The sequence below is a fragment of the Tenrec ecaudatus genome, chromosome 10 (assembly GCF_050624435.1).
Source record: "Tenrec ecaudatus isolate mTenEca1 chromosome 10, mTenEca1.hap1, whole genome shotgun sequence".
Taxonomy (NCBI): domain Eukaryota; kingdom Metazoa; phylum Chordata; class Mammalia; order Afrosoricida; family Tenrecidae; genus Tenrec; species Tenrec ecaudatus.
In genome coordinates, this window is record NC_134539.1 from 152,619,303 (window position 1) to 152,634,390 (window position 15,088).

At 48.5% G+C, this 15,088-nt stretch overlaps 1 pseudogene; it reads left to right on the top strand.

Moving 5' to 3' along the window:
* Positions 1–7,782: 7,782 nt before the first annotated feature.
* On the top strand, positions 7,783–9,546 carry LOC142458777 (alpha-(1,6)-fucosyltransferase pseudogene; annotated as a pseudogene).
* Positions 9,547–15,088: the final 5,542 nt, after the last annotated feature.

The following is a 15,088-nucleotide window of genomic DNA, read 5'->3' on the forward strand; positions in this document are numbered from 1 at the left end:
AGTTACATGTCCATCTGGGCGATTCATGTGCACAGAAGCCCATGAAATAAATGACTTATTTCACGGAGCATTGTCAGTTTTCATTCATGTGGTAGCATGTATCAGAAATTCATTTCTTTTCATGGCTGAATAGTGGTCTATTGTATAGCTGTACCGCATTCAATTTATCTATAAATTCATTAATCACACTTCCCATTTTCAAGGAGCGTGAGTGTGAGGGAAGAAGACGGATGACCCCATGTTTCTGGACTGAGCAACTAGGAGGACGGTGAGGCTAAAGGCTGACGCTGGGAAGACTGGGGAGGAACGGGGCTGGACAGAGGATGAGGACGTGAGGTCGAATCGGGTCATGTGTGTATGCATAGTGGGTGTCCCTGAGGAGCTGCTGAGTTAGATATGCGATTCTGGAATCCACAGCAATGCTCCCGCGAAGGACACAAAACTGGGAGGCATCTATGTGGAGATGATCTTTTTAAATCCACAGAGACGACGGGTCCACAAGAAAGTGACAGAAATGAGAAAGGAGAAAGAAAGGCAAGCAAACAAGCTCTGAGCTTCAACACTTACAAATTCAGGAAATCTCCTTTTCTCATCACCTTAAAAATTACTTCCTCCTTCTTTCTCCCCCCACAGCTCAGCGCCTCCTCTGCCCTGTGTTCCCACCGAGTCTCCTCTCCTTCACTTTTCTGATCCCTCAGAAACTTCCACTGATCCTTCTGCCCCAGGTGCCTGCATTCACCTCTGTCTCCCTAACTTCCTCCAAGCCCTTCCTTGCTTGGACATCATGACAAAGCTCCAGGACCGTGAACAAAGGTCCCAGGTGCAGGGACCCCCACATCCTCTCGAGTATCCAGGCTGCTCCTCATTTCCCAGATCAGAGGGCTGGTCAATCTGACCATTTAATATCACAAGCCCCCAAGTGGTCAGGCAGTAGGCCTGGTCCTGGTTTTCTGCATTGTTGACTATAGGTTTGAATGGCGCATAGATGAATCACACAAGGCTTCTCAGGTTATTAGGAAGAACTACTTAGAAACAGGCTCAACTATTTTGCCAGATACCATCGTGATGAGTCCCCTCCCCCTCTGTCTTTCCTTGTTGAAAGAGCTCAGCCCTTTGTAGAGCCCCCGGCCCCCCACTCACCTGGAGGCCAGAAGAGCAGGGGGAGGAGCAGCAGCAGGGGCATCTCCTCTTCGCCCATCTCCAGTGGAGGAGTCTGTCTGCAGGGGCACAGGACACATGCAGCTCCTCAGTCTTCTCCCTTCTCTCTCGCTCCTACTCTTGGGCTTCCTCTTGTGGTCACTTGCCAGTGGTGAATTAAACTAAAAGAGGAAGGAGATGTAACTAATGAAGCATCAAAGCTTCAGCTAAAAAAGAGAACTGTAAAAAGATAAATAAATAAAGCAAAAGCGAGAACTGCACAGCCTCCCCCAACCCCCCGCTTTAGTGGAGCCTGCAGATACATTGGGCCTACACAGTTCTTGCCTAATTCTTTACCCTCGAATCACGCAGACATTGGTGCTAGTTCCAACAGCTGGGGTCATGGGGTGTCAAGAACCTAGGACTTCAAGTGGAGCCAGATTCTAGAAAAATCCCGTGGTCACTTCCAGGGATTGTGGGAGGCTTGCGGTCAAGGTCAACACACAAGAGGATAAATTCTAAATCAGAGATTGAAATGAGGAAGGGAGAAACCTAAGACAGTAGCGAGGGCTGGACTCCGGGAAGGGGCTGTGAGATGCTGACCGGAGCTCCTGGTCCACTGGGCAAGAAGGTCCCCATACAAAGAACACACTGGAAATGCTCACTGCTGTGCCCAGCTCACAGGTGAGACCCCAGTGACCCAATGCACCCTGGATCCTGAAGGTACTGAACTAGGTGCCCACGTAGAAGCATCTACCTCGAGTCCTTCCACCCACCCAACCCCCAGCTTTGTAATGATGTATTTGCTTAAGCAAGAAAGACGTCACACCTTTTGCTATCTTATGTCCTGCTTATTGAAAACCTTGCCTGTTCCTAATTCTCCCATTCCCCCATCAAGATCTCAGCAAGACCTGGGATTCAGTCTCAGACTTCATGACGTCATATAAGCTTCCCTCCTCATTTTTATTTTCATGCTTCACACATGGATCCGTGTGTGGTACGTGTCACACATCCAGGGACAGGTTGAAGAGCCAGTGAACTCCATGGGGTGGGAAAGGGGAGACCAGACCTGTTTCTTCTTAATCAGGAGTGAGTAGGTGTAAAAGAGAATTATTTTCATAGAAAAACAGGTGTTGCTGGGGTGCTTCACGTGCTTGCTGAAATACATCAACTCCTGGAGCCCTGTTTATGACGAATGCTTTCAACACAGCTTGAAATTCTCCCTTCAGTATCACTGGGCTTTTTAAAAGACATCCAGCCTCATTGGCATTTACTTCCCATGACATTCAGCTCGATCATTCCATCATGGTAAGGAGACCTGTGCAATTCGCGTTAGAGTGAACTGCAGAGAATTTTATTCCCTTCCTCGGTGGCACCTGTGCCCCCCTTCCGCCATCTCCCCCTGCCAGGCCCCTAGGCAATGATCAATCCAGTCCCTGTCTCCAGAGACCCACCTGTCCAGATATCACGTACAGAAAAATCACACAAAAGGCAGACAGGAGCAAGCCAACAACCACAATGACAACAATAAGACAAATTTTAGAACAACCACCATCAAAGAGAAAGCAGAAAATATTAAAATCTGAGACCATTTAGAAAGGGTTAAAATGGGAGATCACATGATATGAGATTACGTCTAACCTAACGACGTCTGCCTTAATCAACTTTACCCTCAATACTCATCCCCAGCACCATCACTCAATGCCTCAATTCTTCCTCAGCCTCCTTTATTCCATGTGCAGCCGTCACATGCATGTGAGGCCATAGAACATACCATGGCGTGGGACAGGCACACCTTAGTGCTAAAGTCACCTCCTTGCTTTTCTATCCTCCGAAGACGTCGTGTGCAACAAACTTACCACTGCAGCTCCTCCTTCACCTCCTGCCTGCTGCTTCCTGAGCACGGGAGTCAGGTCCTTCCTTGTCCTCTGTCCTTAGTCTGGAGGCTCCGCTGAGACATGGTCTCCGTGGGGGACACTAGTGTCACTGTAACCCCATAAAAAGTTTCGCAAACCACTACATAAAAACAATGCCCTATGATTAACCCCAAATCATCCTTATTGTTTCCACTAAAACCCGATCAAAGACCATTATAAGGTCTGTACGTTTTTCTGTCACTTTCTGTCCTCTTCCTGGCTCTTTCTTCCTGTACTGTCTGTTTCCTAGGTCACATGCTATTCCTGATTGAGGTGTTCAGAAAATTTGGTTAGACTCATATCCTACTCACTGCCCTCTTTTCTGCTCACAGTGCTCCTTTCCTTGTTGACTAAGTTAACAAGATTGCTTCATGTGCTACTTCAAAGCCTACAGTATTCTAAAAAATGTCTACAGAGTCAAATGCTTCTCAAATATTTTCCTCTATTCTTCAATGGCTCCATTATCCCATTTCATCAAGCAATTTGCACAATTAGGGTAAGCTCTCCCATGGTAACTGCTCCATTGTCTACCGATGTCTCTTTTATTTTGTATACTCCTGAGGCACCATGGGGAGCCAAACCGTCTGATTCTTTGTCAAAGAATTAATGTTTCCCCCTTTACATATTTTCTATTTATGTTAACCATTCTCTCTCCTTCTATGTAAGCCCCTGTCCAAGGTAAAGGGGCATCAGTTGGGGGAGCAGTCTATAAGGTCCTCTATATTGGGGAGGCCAAAAGCGTCTCCCACTACCGAATCTGAGTGGAATCCAGGATTTTTCGGTGGCTTTCATTTTCTCCTCTGACCTCAACTTTGGGGTTTCTTTGAAAATACCATGGCTTGGGACAGGCACCCCTTAGTGCTAAAGTGACCTCCTTACTTTTCAGTCTTCCTCACTCAATTCACACATATCCTCCTCAGAATTCCCAAAGATGTCTCCCTGTCTAAGCCTCTCCGGTGCTTCAGTTCAGGAAAGCCCCGTCATATTGAAGCAAGTTTCAGATCTGGTTTCATTCGTACTTCTCAAGACTGCCCTCACATCCGCTCCAGGTGCGGTAAACATGACAATGCACGAAATTCTCAAGAATGGATTTTACAACAGCAAATATTTGAGAGATGTTGGAATCCCTCCCTGGGAAGCTCTGCTCTGCAGAAGCTTCTTCCACCAGGCTGGAGCTTTGCTAGACAGCACGGCTGGGTTGGCTCCCAACATAGATGTACAGATATCACCCATTCAAAGACAGCAGTCTACTGCAAGACATAGCTTGAAACATTCCTTTTGATGATGAATGCAAGCCCATTGCTATTCAATTTTTTTCCTTCCATAAACAGTAACCAGGTAATCATCTCATTCAAAGCCGTCGATACCAATTCATCGCAGCTCATGAATACCTAGGATATTAATGCATTCCATTTTATTTTTTTATCACTTCCGATTGTCCTAGATCCATACTTCATACATTCCACATTCTGAGTTGTCATTGGGGTTGGCAGCCGTTTCTGCACATTTTGGGTCATGTCTCATCAGCAAATGCAGGCTGGGAAAGCGTCCCTCCGTTAGCATCATTGAGATCGACTCCACTTTGAAGAGGCAACTCCTCCTCAGTCATGTTTTGAGTGATCCAGGCATCCTCCTCCTTCGGTGCTCTCTATATCTGACCACGCTTCCCTATACTCACAAGATGCTCAGGACACCTGACGACGTTCCCACGGTATCCATAATGCTTTGGGTGTTGAGTCTCTCAGAAATGGACAATCTAGTCCTTCTGTGTGGTCTGCTCTTAGTCTGGAAGCTCTTTTGAGACCTGCAGGCTTTGGGAGACCCTGCTGGAATGTCAGTGACATCAACGTCAGCATCATAGTGACAAGCAAGTCACAGCAGCAGGACAAACTGATAGACACATGGGGCATGACTCTGGCCACAATGTATGCTTTACTTACCCATGTGCTATGTTCATTCAGAGGAAAATTGATTGTCTTAAAGATGAGCTTTATATGGCTGCATTAAACATCTCAGCGGTTGCTCGTCTTTCTTTTTTAAAATAAAAAATACTTGACTGGCTAATTTTACATTTGGAAGAGGAAAGGGCAAAGATTGGCAAAGACATACTGAGATCAAAGAACCCTATGTGGTAATGTATCAATCTCTTTAACAAGTTGTAATGATTAAAATGGTGTCGCGTCGATTTAAAGATCAGGAAACAGATCAGTGAGAACTCAGAGAGCAATCCCCAGAAACATAGCACAAACGCACACACGTACATATGAACACACAACTCAGTCCCCAAATCACTAACCCCCAGACAACATAACCACCACTGTGTCCTTTGCCAGCTGTGAGTGACCATTCAACAAGTTAAAGCTTTCTCAGTGGAGAGACCCCATGATCAAGGCAGAGTGAGTCAGTTGTGCTGGAAACAGAAGAACTGGGCGTGGGTGGACACTGCCTGTGATGGATGGATTTTATGTCAACTTGATGCACCTGTGTGAAGGGAGGAGTGCAGTGTGCAGTCTGTCAGTCAAGTCACAGTCTGACAATGCCCCGTTGGCAGCATGGTCTTTTACAAGAGATGCCGTGGAGAACTGGTCTCCCTCTTGTCTCCCTCTTCATCTTCCTGGTTGGTTGCTTGGTTCTATGTCTGGCTCTGGGGGTGGGGACCCACATGGGGCCCAACTGTGAGAGCTGTCAGCATCCTGCCATATTCCTGTCAACATGGGATCCACTCAACTCTACAACCACTGGCCTGTGATCTCCTGCTTCCCACTGCTCCTTCCTGCTTGTTCAGCCTGCAACTGAGTGAGTGTGGACGGGCGCTAGCGAGCATCTGATCATGGGCTTGGGTTGATCTGGGCCGGGCTGCTTTCCTTGACGCAAATTTCTTTCTGGATATAAAATTATTTCTTATACATACATGGGTGAGCCTGGCTTTGTTCCTCTGGAAAACGCAGCCTAATTGCATGACCTTGAACACATTGTAGACCAATCGGTGAAAGCACAGAAGGTGCTGTGGTGATTTCCATGGGGTGCTATGGTGTGTTCAGTCACAAATTGAAAACCCTGACTTGTATCTTTGAGTGCATATTATGGTGACATTGTCTAAGAAATGGGAGTCTGATGTTTGCAGAGGGCACAAGTTCAAGGCTTGCCACAGGTGCTGCCTTCCCTAGGTAGACCTCTGCACACATCACCAACTTGAAGTCTGTGCAGAAATGCTGCTCGTGACATGCTGATCCCACCCAAGCATTTGTCTGACCCACCCCAGTGAGGGTCCTCAGCCTCTCTCTGAAGCTGAGCTGGGCAGGATGACCCTTGATGGACACTCCGTTTCTCCTCTCCCCTCTCTCTGACCCACTGGTCTCCACTGTCCTCCCCATGATGACAAACACAGATAGTTGCACTGTTGTTTATTATTTTCCTTGAATTTCTCCTCGTATCCACTATGACTGCTCAGAGATCCCACCACAAGGGTCTTCATGGTCCTGGGCCACTCGGAGTCGCTGAGTCTGAAAAACACGAGCCCGGTGTCAGCTGATTTGGGCTGGAGTCCCTGGTGCGGCTCCACGTCTGGAGGGGACAGGAGTCAGGGACTTGTCCTCCCATCCCGGTGGTCCCTTCCTCACATCAGTGTAAATAAGGACCCAAAGGCCCAAAGTGTCCATGAGACAAGCAGAGCCCAGGGGGTGTGTGTGTGTGTGTGTGTGTGTGTGTGTGTGTGTGTGTGTGTGTGTAGCGGGGGTGGGGGGAGGCGGAGGGAATGGAGAGAGATTCAGAGAGTCCACAGATACATGACTCACATAATACACCACAACATCATTTCTTTTTTATCATTATTTTTAATAAATCATTTTATTGTGGGTTCCTACAGCTCTTATAACCATCCATCAGTTGTATCAAGCACATTTGTACATATATTGCCATCAACCACAACGTCATGTCTGAGGTCATGTGGACGGTGATGACCTATAGGCATTGACTCTCATTGGGGCTCCTTGGTGCCAAGTGCCTTGAGACAAGCGTCCAGAACATGGGCCCAGGTCCTCATGTCCTCCAGGCAGTTGCTGATCGCTCCTGGGTGGTCTCAGCAGCCCCTCCTCTCTCCTTCACTCCCCCTTTGGGCCCAGCTCTCAGGCTTCCTCTCACCCCAGCTCCTGGACCCTCCCCTAACCCCCCCCTCCTTCACTCTGACCCCTGCTGTCAACCCTACTGTACTTAGCCCCTCCCCACTTCTCAGCCAACCTTCTCCCTTCACCCTGTCCCCCTTCTTTTCCCCTTTCTTCGTCCTGCCCACCCTCGTCCTGTTTTGAGAATGATGAGGGTAATGAATGTACAGATGTGCTTTACACAATTGATGTATGTATGGATTGTAGTGAGAGTTGTATAACAACAATAACAAAGTCACACAGATTAAAAACCTCAAAGGAACAGAAAGCAGAAGCCCAGCCCGCAGCCACTCTGGCGGAAGCCCCACCCACCCCCACCCACCCTTCTGGAGCGAGCGCGCACGCACGCGGGGCCTCACGCTCTTCCTTGGTCAGTGGCTCCCAAAGCTCCGTTAAGCGGCAGCCCCTCCACCTTGCTACCCCTCCCAGCCCCCTCTTTGAAAGCTTCACCTCGGGGCGCCCAGGGAGACATCGCGTTGAAGCACCAGGAGGCACCAGTGAGAACCCCGGTGGGGGTGGCGTGGGTGCCCTGAGCTCCGGGAAGCCAGGGGACCGCGGGGAAATCTGAGATGCGGCCCCGGGCTGCTTCTTGGCGTTGGATTCCGCCCGTTCTGTTTGCCTGGGGAGCTTTGCTGTGTTACTTAGGGGGTCGCTGGGTGCGAGATAACCACCACCCTGATCCCTCCAGCCGAGAACTGCCCGCGATTCTGGCGGAGCTTGAACGCTTAAAACAGCAGCACCAAGATTTGAGGCGAAAGGCTGCATCCCTGGGGGTCCCGGGAGGCCCCCTTGATGGGGGACCAGCTGCGCGGAGGGTGAGCGCTTTAGAAGCACAGCTGGCGAAAGCCAAGGAACAGATTGACAGTTACAAGAACCCCAGCAGAAGCGGTCTTGGGAAAGACCACGAAGTCCTGCGGCGCAGGATCGAACAGGGCATGAAAGAGCTCTGGTTCTTCCTGCAGAGTGGACTGCAGACATTCCAAAACGTAGGGGAGAATGACAGCCGGAGGCGGGCTGATGAATTTCTGTCAGACTTGGGCCACCGTGAAAGGTCCATCATGACGGATCTCTACCACCTGAGTCAAACGGAGGGTGCAGGCGATTGGCGAGAACGAGAGGCCAATGATCTCACGGAGCTGGTCCAGAGGAGAATGGCCTATCTCCAAAATCCCAGAAACTGCAGCACCGCCAAGAAGCTGGTGTGCGATGCTAACAAGGACTGTGGCTACGGCTGCCAGCTCCACCACATGGCCTACTGCTTCATGATTGCCTATGGCACCCAGAGGACCCTCATCTTGGAATCTCAGAATTGGGCCTTCGCGACCGGCAGATGGGAGACCGTGTTTAGACCTGTCAGCGAGACGTGCACGGATCGATCCGGCGCCTCCACTGGACTCTGGTCCGGCGAAGTGAAGGACAAAGACGTGCAGGTCGTGGAGCTGCCCGTCGTGGACAAGCTTGCTCCCCGTCCTCCGTATTTACCCCTGGCCATCCCGGAAGACCTTGCAGAGCGACTGGTTCGTGTCCACGGGGACCCTGCAGTGTGGTGGGTGGCCCAGTTTGTCAAATACTTGATCCGCCCCCAACCTTGGCTGGAAAAGGAAATAGCGGTGGCCACGGAGAAGCTCGGCTTCAAGCATCCGGTGGTGGGCGTCCACGTCCGACGCACGGACAAAGTGGGAGCAGAAGCCGACTTTCATGAAATTGAGGAGTACATGGTGCATGTCGAAGCACATTTTCAGCTTCTCGCGTGCAGGATGCAAGTAGACACCAAGAGAGTGTACTTGGCCACGGACGACCCTTTTTTATTAAAGGAGGCACAAAAAAAGTACCCCGATTATGAATTCATTAGCAATAACTCCATCTCCTGGGCAGCTGTACCGCTCAGGCGGTACTCGGAGCATTCGCTGCGGGGGTTGATCCTGGATGTGCACTTTCTCTCCCAGGCTGACTTCCTTGTGTGTACCTTCTCATCCCAGGTCTGTCGAGTTGCTTACGAAATCATGCAAACGCTGCATCCGGACGCCTCTGCAAATTTCCATTCTTTGGATGACATCTACTACTTTGGGGGCCAGAATGCCCACAACCAGATCGCCCTCTATCCTCACCAGCCTCGAACCACGGGCGAAATCCCCATGGACCCGGGAGACGTTATCGGTGTGGCTGGAAACCACTGGAACGGCTATTCCAAAGGCGTCAACCGAAAACTGAGAAGGACGGGCCTCTATCCCTCCTACAAAGTTCGGGAGAAGATCGAAACAGCCAAGTACCCCACCTATCCCGAGGCCGAGAAATGGGAAAATGGACCCCCAAGCCCAGTTCAAGGCACTTGAGCCAAACAGTACACCAAGAAGACCCCGGCCTAACCCGGGTAAGACTAAGTGAGACACACATCAGCACAGAGGGGGGCGCTCAGCAGCAGTAGCAACTGAGAACAGCCTGGTGTCTCCTTGGTAGAATTGTCCTTTAACCCGGTTTCCAAGCTCTCGAAGCCAGGCCAGGCCAAGAGCGTACGCACACATAACACGCAGACAGGTTGTTTACTGGACTCCCGTTCCTTCAACGGAATGTACCCATGAAACAAACGCTGCCCCATTGTGTGGCTTACGTGACACCAACCGATGTTGTGTGAGACTTCAAACATGCGCCTACATCTGAGATGCCCATGTCACCCAATGTGAAGACCCGCATCGATCCCTGCTGTCCGGAGAGTTGACCCTTAGCCAACGGTCATGACTCCAAGCAACAGAGTCGGAATGAGAACGGCAGTTCTTTTTTCCTTTATAAGGTTGTCTGAATTTCTGATTTTCAAGTATTGCATCGGTTCACCCAAACCTCACTGTTAGTAAGTGACGCCTGAAATAGTCACACTCCACTGGGAACTTTTGTAAAACAATGTCACAGACAGAGGGTACTTCGTGTTTCTGGGCATTCTCTTTGATAGCACACAATAAATTTTAAAAGTCGGAAAATAGCAAACACTGGAACAAATTTAAATGGATTATAAGGGAGATCAAATGATGGGGTGCTAAATTTTAACCTCACTGCATCTTTGACAATCCACTTTCCAAAGCATTCTGCATGATAGCAAGGCTATCCCCATCCCTGGTCCCCCCCTGGTCAAAGGGGATTCACCAAGGGCTTAAGGAAATCTCATTTTTACATCACAATTGTATCCATCAACTTAAAGGTTACTTCAATCCTCAATCTCCTCCCACATCTCAAGAACCTCCTCTGCCCTCTGTTCCTGACTTTTCTGATCCCTCAGCCACTTCCATTGTTTCCCTAAATACCCCAAGTACCTAAAATCCAAAAACCTCACCCATCCTTGAACTGGAAACTCTCTCTATCCTTTCTTCAAAGCTCCCTACCTGCTCACCTCTCCCTTCAAGTCTCGCCTTATTTGCAAGTCATTACCTGAGGCTACAGCAGGTAAGTCGTTACCTAAGGTGACAGGAAGTAGACCTTCCTCCTCATTTCCCAGACCAGGAGGGCTGATAGGTCCGTCCATGTCATAATGTCAGAGCCTGTATGCCTGGTGCCGGCTTCACGCTCCATATTTCTACCTTGGTGATTGTAAGCTTAAGCTGTGAGTGGGTGAGTGAGTGAGTGAGTCAGGAGGTAAAACGCAAGGCTTGTACAATTGCTTTAAAGGACTGCATAGGGAAAAAAAGGCCAACTTCTTAGCAGGCTCCCTGCCTTCAGAGTTCCTTTCCCCTCTGGCAGTCCCTCCTTTCTGGAAATGCTTCCTTCATGGGTAGAGACCCAGGTCCTGGTGCTTAACTGGAAGCCAACAGAGGAAAGGGCTGAGCAGCAGCAGGTGCATCTCCTCTTGGCTCCTCTCCCCTGCGCTGGGGCCAGTCAGCAAGAACACACTGCAGACTCGACTCCTTCATCTTCCCGCTCTGCGTTCGCTCACTCTCACTCATGGGCTTCCTCTTGCGGTCACTCATCGCTGGTGAGCTCAACTAAAGAGGAAGGAGGTGGAACTGGTGACATGTCAAGGCTGTGAGTGATGCAAAAAGTCAAGGTGATTGTGATCTTTTGAGACATTCTCTATTGGGAAGAGGGATAGGGGAGAGAGGGATAGAGACAGAGATAGATAGATAGATAGATAGATAGATAGATAGATAGATAGATAGATAGATAGATAGATAACTGTGCAGTCTCTCCCCTGCCTGTGGGTGTCTGCAGACACAGACCCACTGTTTGGGGATACTTCTTGCCTGATCTTCCCCTGGTAGGAAGGCTCTGGTTGTGGGACCCAGCTCCACCAAAGGGAATCTTGGGGAGTCAAGGCCCTGGAACTTCCATTGTAGCCAGATTCTCGAGAGCCGAGTTTGTCAGCAGCTCCATGGGATCATGGGAGACTTGAGGACAACAGAGGACAAATTCTGTACCAGGAATTGGAAGGAGGGAGGGAGAAGCCTAAGAGGGCACCGAAGCCTAGACTACACAGACAAGAACTTCAAGAGGAGTGGGGTGCAAGCCAAGAACGATGGGTCCAGTGGACAAGAGGGGCACATCTCCAGAGAGCATACGGAAATGGTCTCTAGATGGGAGATGAGAGTTTGCTTGGGGAAGGGGAAGACAATTTATTTAAAAAACTCCGTGTCGAGGCTCACCCTGAAGAAACTAGCTCACTTTCATGACCATCGCCCTGCCACCCAGACCCCAGCCTTGTAATAAAATATTGACATACCAAAGATAACACCTTTCCCTGCCTTGTTTCCGTCTTTCTGACAACCTTGCCCACACCCCTCTCTCCCTGCCTCCAGCAAGGTCCCAGCAAGCCCTGGGGATCAGGCTCTGGAGCTATGAAAGGCTTCGTCACATTTTGCACCTGGAACCGGGTTGACTCTGCATAGCACATTTTCTCAGACATCTTGAGGAGTCTGTGAGCCCCAGGTGGGCATACGTTTCCCTTCTCATTCTAATCAGGAACTGGTTGGTGTGCAGGAGGATTATTGGCCTAGAAGAGCAAATCTTGATAAGATGGTGGTGTTGCAGAACGGTGGCTGAGACACATTGTCCCTTTGCATGTGTCTAACCATAAAATGAGCTAAGTGATGGGAGAGGGTTTGTTCCCCACTCTGGTTGGACAGTGACACTGAGAAATACTGTCCTCTGCCAACGGGATGCTCCAACTCCCAGGGGAAAGGGCAGGGTAACCCAGAGGACCAACAGCCCTGGAGGAGAGAGGGCAATTGCTTTCAGAGCTGTGGGAAAACCCTGTCTTCTTGGGGGTGGACAGCAAGGAGGGCACAGCCTTTGAGTTTCTAGAAGCCCTGCCTGTGGACCAGCCCTCTGATCCTAGGCCCAACCAGGAAGGTTCCTCTTTGAATCAAAAGTATTTACCCAAAGGGCTCAGATCAGTGACAAATGTTTTGCAAATACTTTCCCTCCATCCTTTCCCTGTTGATGTTGTGTCTGAGTATTTTCTTTTGATCTTGTTTCTGGTGTGTGTGTGTGTGTGTGTGTGTGTGTGTGTGTGTGTGTGTAATGTTCTGGTCACTTTTGTCAATCAGAATATTCGTACTTAACATTTCCTTTCTAAGCGATAGAGCTACTGATCTTTCTTGACCACATATAAACTTCTGGCTGTTTTTTTGTTTTGTTTTGTTTTGTTTTTTCACAAGAGAAAAGCTTGTAGTTAGTTCAGGGATCGTTTGCTGGCGAACTTCTGGCTGTTTTAAGAAGGTCGTTCTGAGTCGCTTTTGTTGTTTTTACGTGTTATCACATCAGTTCCCAATCAGACCCTTTGCCCAACAGAACAAAACACTGCCTGGCTCTGCAACATCTTCACGATTGCAGCTGCTCGGCCCACTGCCGGGGCCCGTTATCACCACACTATGTCCATCCATTGTGTTGAGTATCTTCTTTTTTACCGTTAACCAAGTATAATGTCCTTCTCCAGAGATGGGCCCCTCCTGATAACATCTCCAAAGTAAACAGGACAAAATCTCACTGTTCTTGCGTCTAAAGGGCATGTAGCATGGACAGACTTTCCAAGACAGATTTTTGTTCATTTTCCTGGCATTTCATGGGATAGTCAGTATTAGTCAACACCATATTTCAAAGACATTAATTCCTCAATCTTCCTTATTCGTTGTCTAGTGTTTGCATACACGTGAGGTGATTGAAAATACCATGATTGGGGCTTGCTAACGCTTCAAAGAGATCGTTTGCAGCTTATTTTCCCAAAGGAAGATGCCCTTTGATTTACTGACTGCTGCTCCTATGGGCATTGATTGTAGATCCAAGTAAAATCAGATCCTTGACATCATCAATATTTTCTTCACTTATCTTGATATTGTAGTTAGGGATTCCGCCAACTAGACACTCCAGGGTAGGGGTGGAACCAAACCAGTCAATCAGGCCATAGTTTAATGACACCTCCGTGGTGTCATAGCCTTTTGGTATACTAGTGAGAGACACACACACACCCCAAAAAGAGGGAGAGACCCTGCTCTCTGCTACTTCGCTGGAACTCCGCCTGCCATGTTTCCACCAACTGTGGATCCACGTGACTCTGCACCCACCGGTCTGTGGGCCTCCTGCTTCCTGGTCCGTCTCTCTGCATCTCTAGCCTGTGACTGCATGAGTCGGAAGAGGCACTTATCGACTAGCGTTGGTCTTAAGGACCTGAGTTTGACTGGGCTGGGATGCCTTCTTTCTATATAGTTAATTCTTTATATAAATCTCTGTCTTATACATATGAAAGTCCCTAGATATGTTCCTTTAGACAACCTGTCTGAACATACGTGTTGACTCAGTTCTATGGATTTTTGTTTCTTTGTGTTGAGGTGCAATCCATTGTGAAGGCTGTAGTCTTTTGTCTTCATCAGTGTGGTAGTTACATAACCTGGTGTCAATTTGAGAGGATTATGAGTGAAGGGGTGGGGTCTAGTCTGTCAATTGGATCATAGCCAATGAGGTCTCTGTGTGGGAAGGGTCTTCTCCTGAGAATTCTGGGAAATCCGGTATTCCTTCTTGGAGATGGGAAACACTATCTCTCTCGGTTCACTCCTTTGGAGACTCTACTGACAAGGCTGACACCCTGCAAGACATCCCTGAAGAGAAGCCACATAGACTTACCCTGATATAGCCCTGGGTGCTGGAGAAGCCACATGGAGACCCTTTACATCACTGAGAGGCTTACAACACCACTGGATCCAAAGACTTTCTATCCACTGACCTGTGATCATCCTGCATCATTGCATGCATTTCATGAGCCTGAAGAGGAATTTATAGATTGATATCAGACATGTGGGCTAATATCAGACTTATGGGCTTGGACTGGACTGGGTTGAGCTGCTTTCTTAATGTAAAATTACCCTTTACCTAAAAGTCTGTCTTATACACATATGAGTTTCTAAGGATTTGTTTCTCTAGTCCACCCAGACTAACACAATCAATAAATGCTTCATGTCTCCTTCACTTTCAGCAAGCAAGTGTGCTTCCTCTACATGTTGAAGGTTGTTCATGAGTCTTCCTCCAATCTGATGCCACATTCTTCTTTCTATAATCCAGTTTCTTGGATAATTTCCTCAGCATAATATCTTCTTACAGCTAAAATGTCTTTCTATTAAATTTTATTCTGTCTGAGTGATTCCAACTCTTGGCGACCTCTCCTGGGCAGAGTAGCACAACTCATGAAGATTTTCAAGGAGGAAATCACTAGGCTGATCTTCCAAGAAACTTCTGGGCAGGGCAGTGGGGGTGGGAGTGTCAAATCACCAATCAATAATGAGCTGCCATTTCATCCCTGTATTAATATCCAAGCTCATTTTTTAAAGATTTTTTTTTAACAAACAGAAAAGAACACATACTGGGGAGGTTGTACAGAAACTGGAGGCCTACAAACCTGGTGAA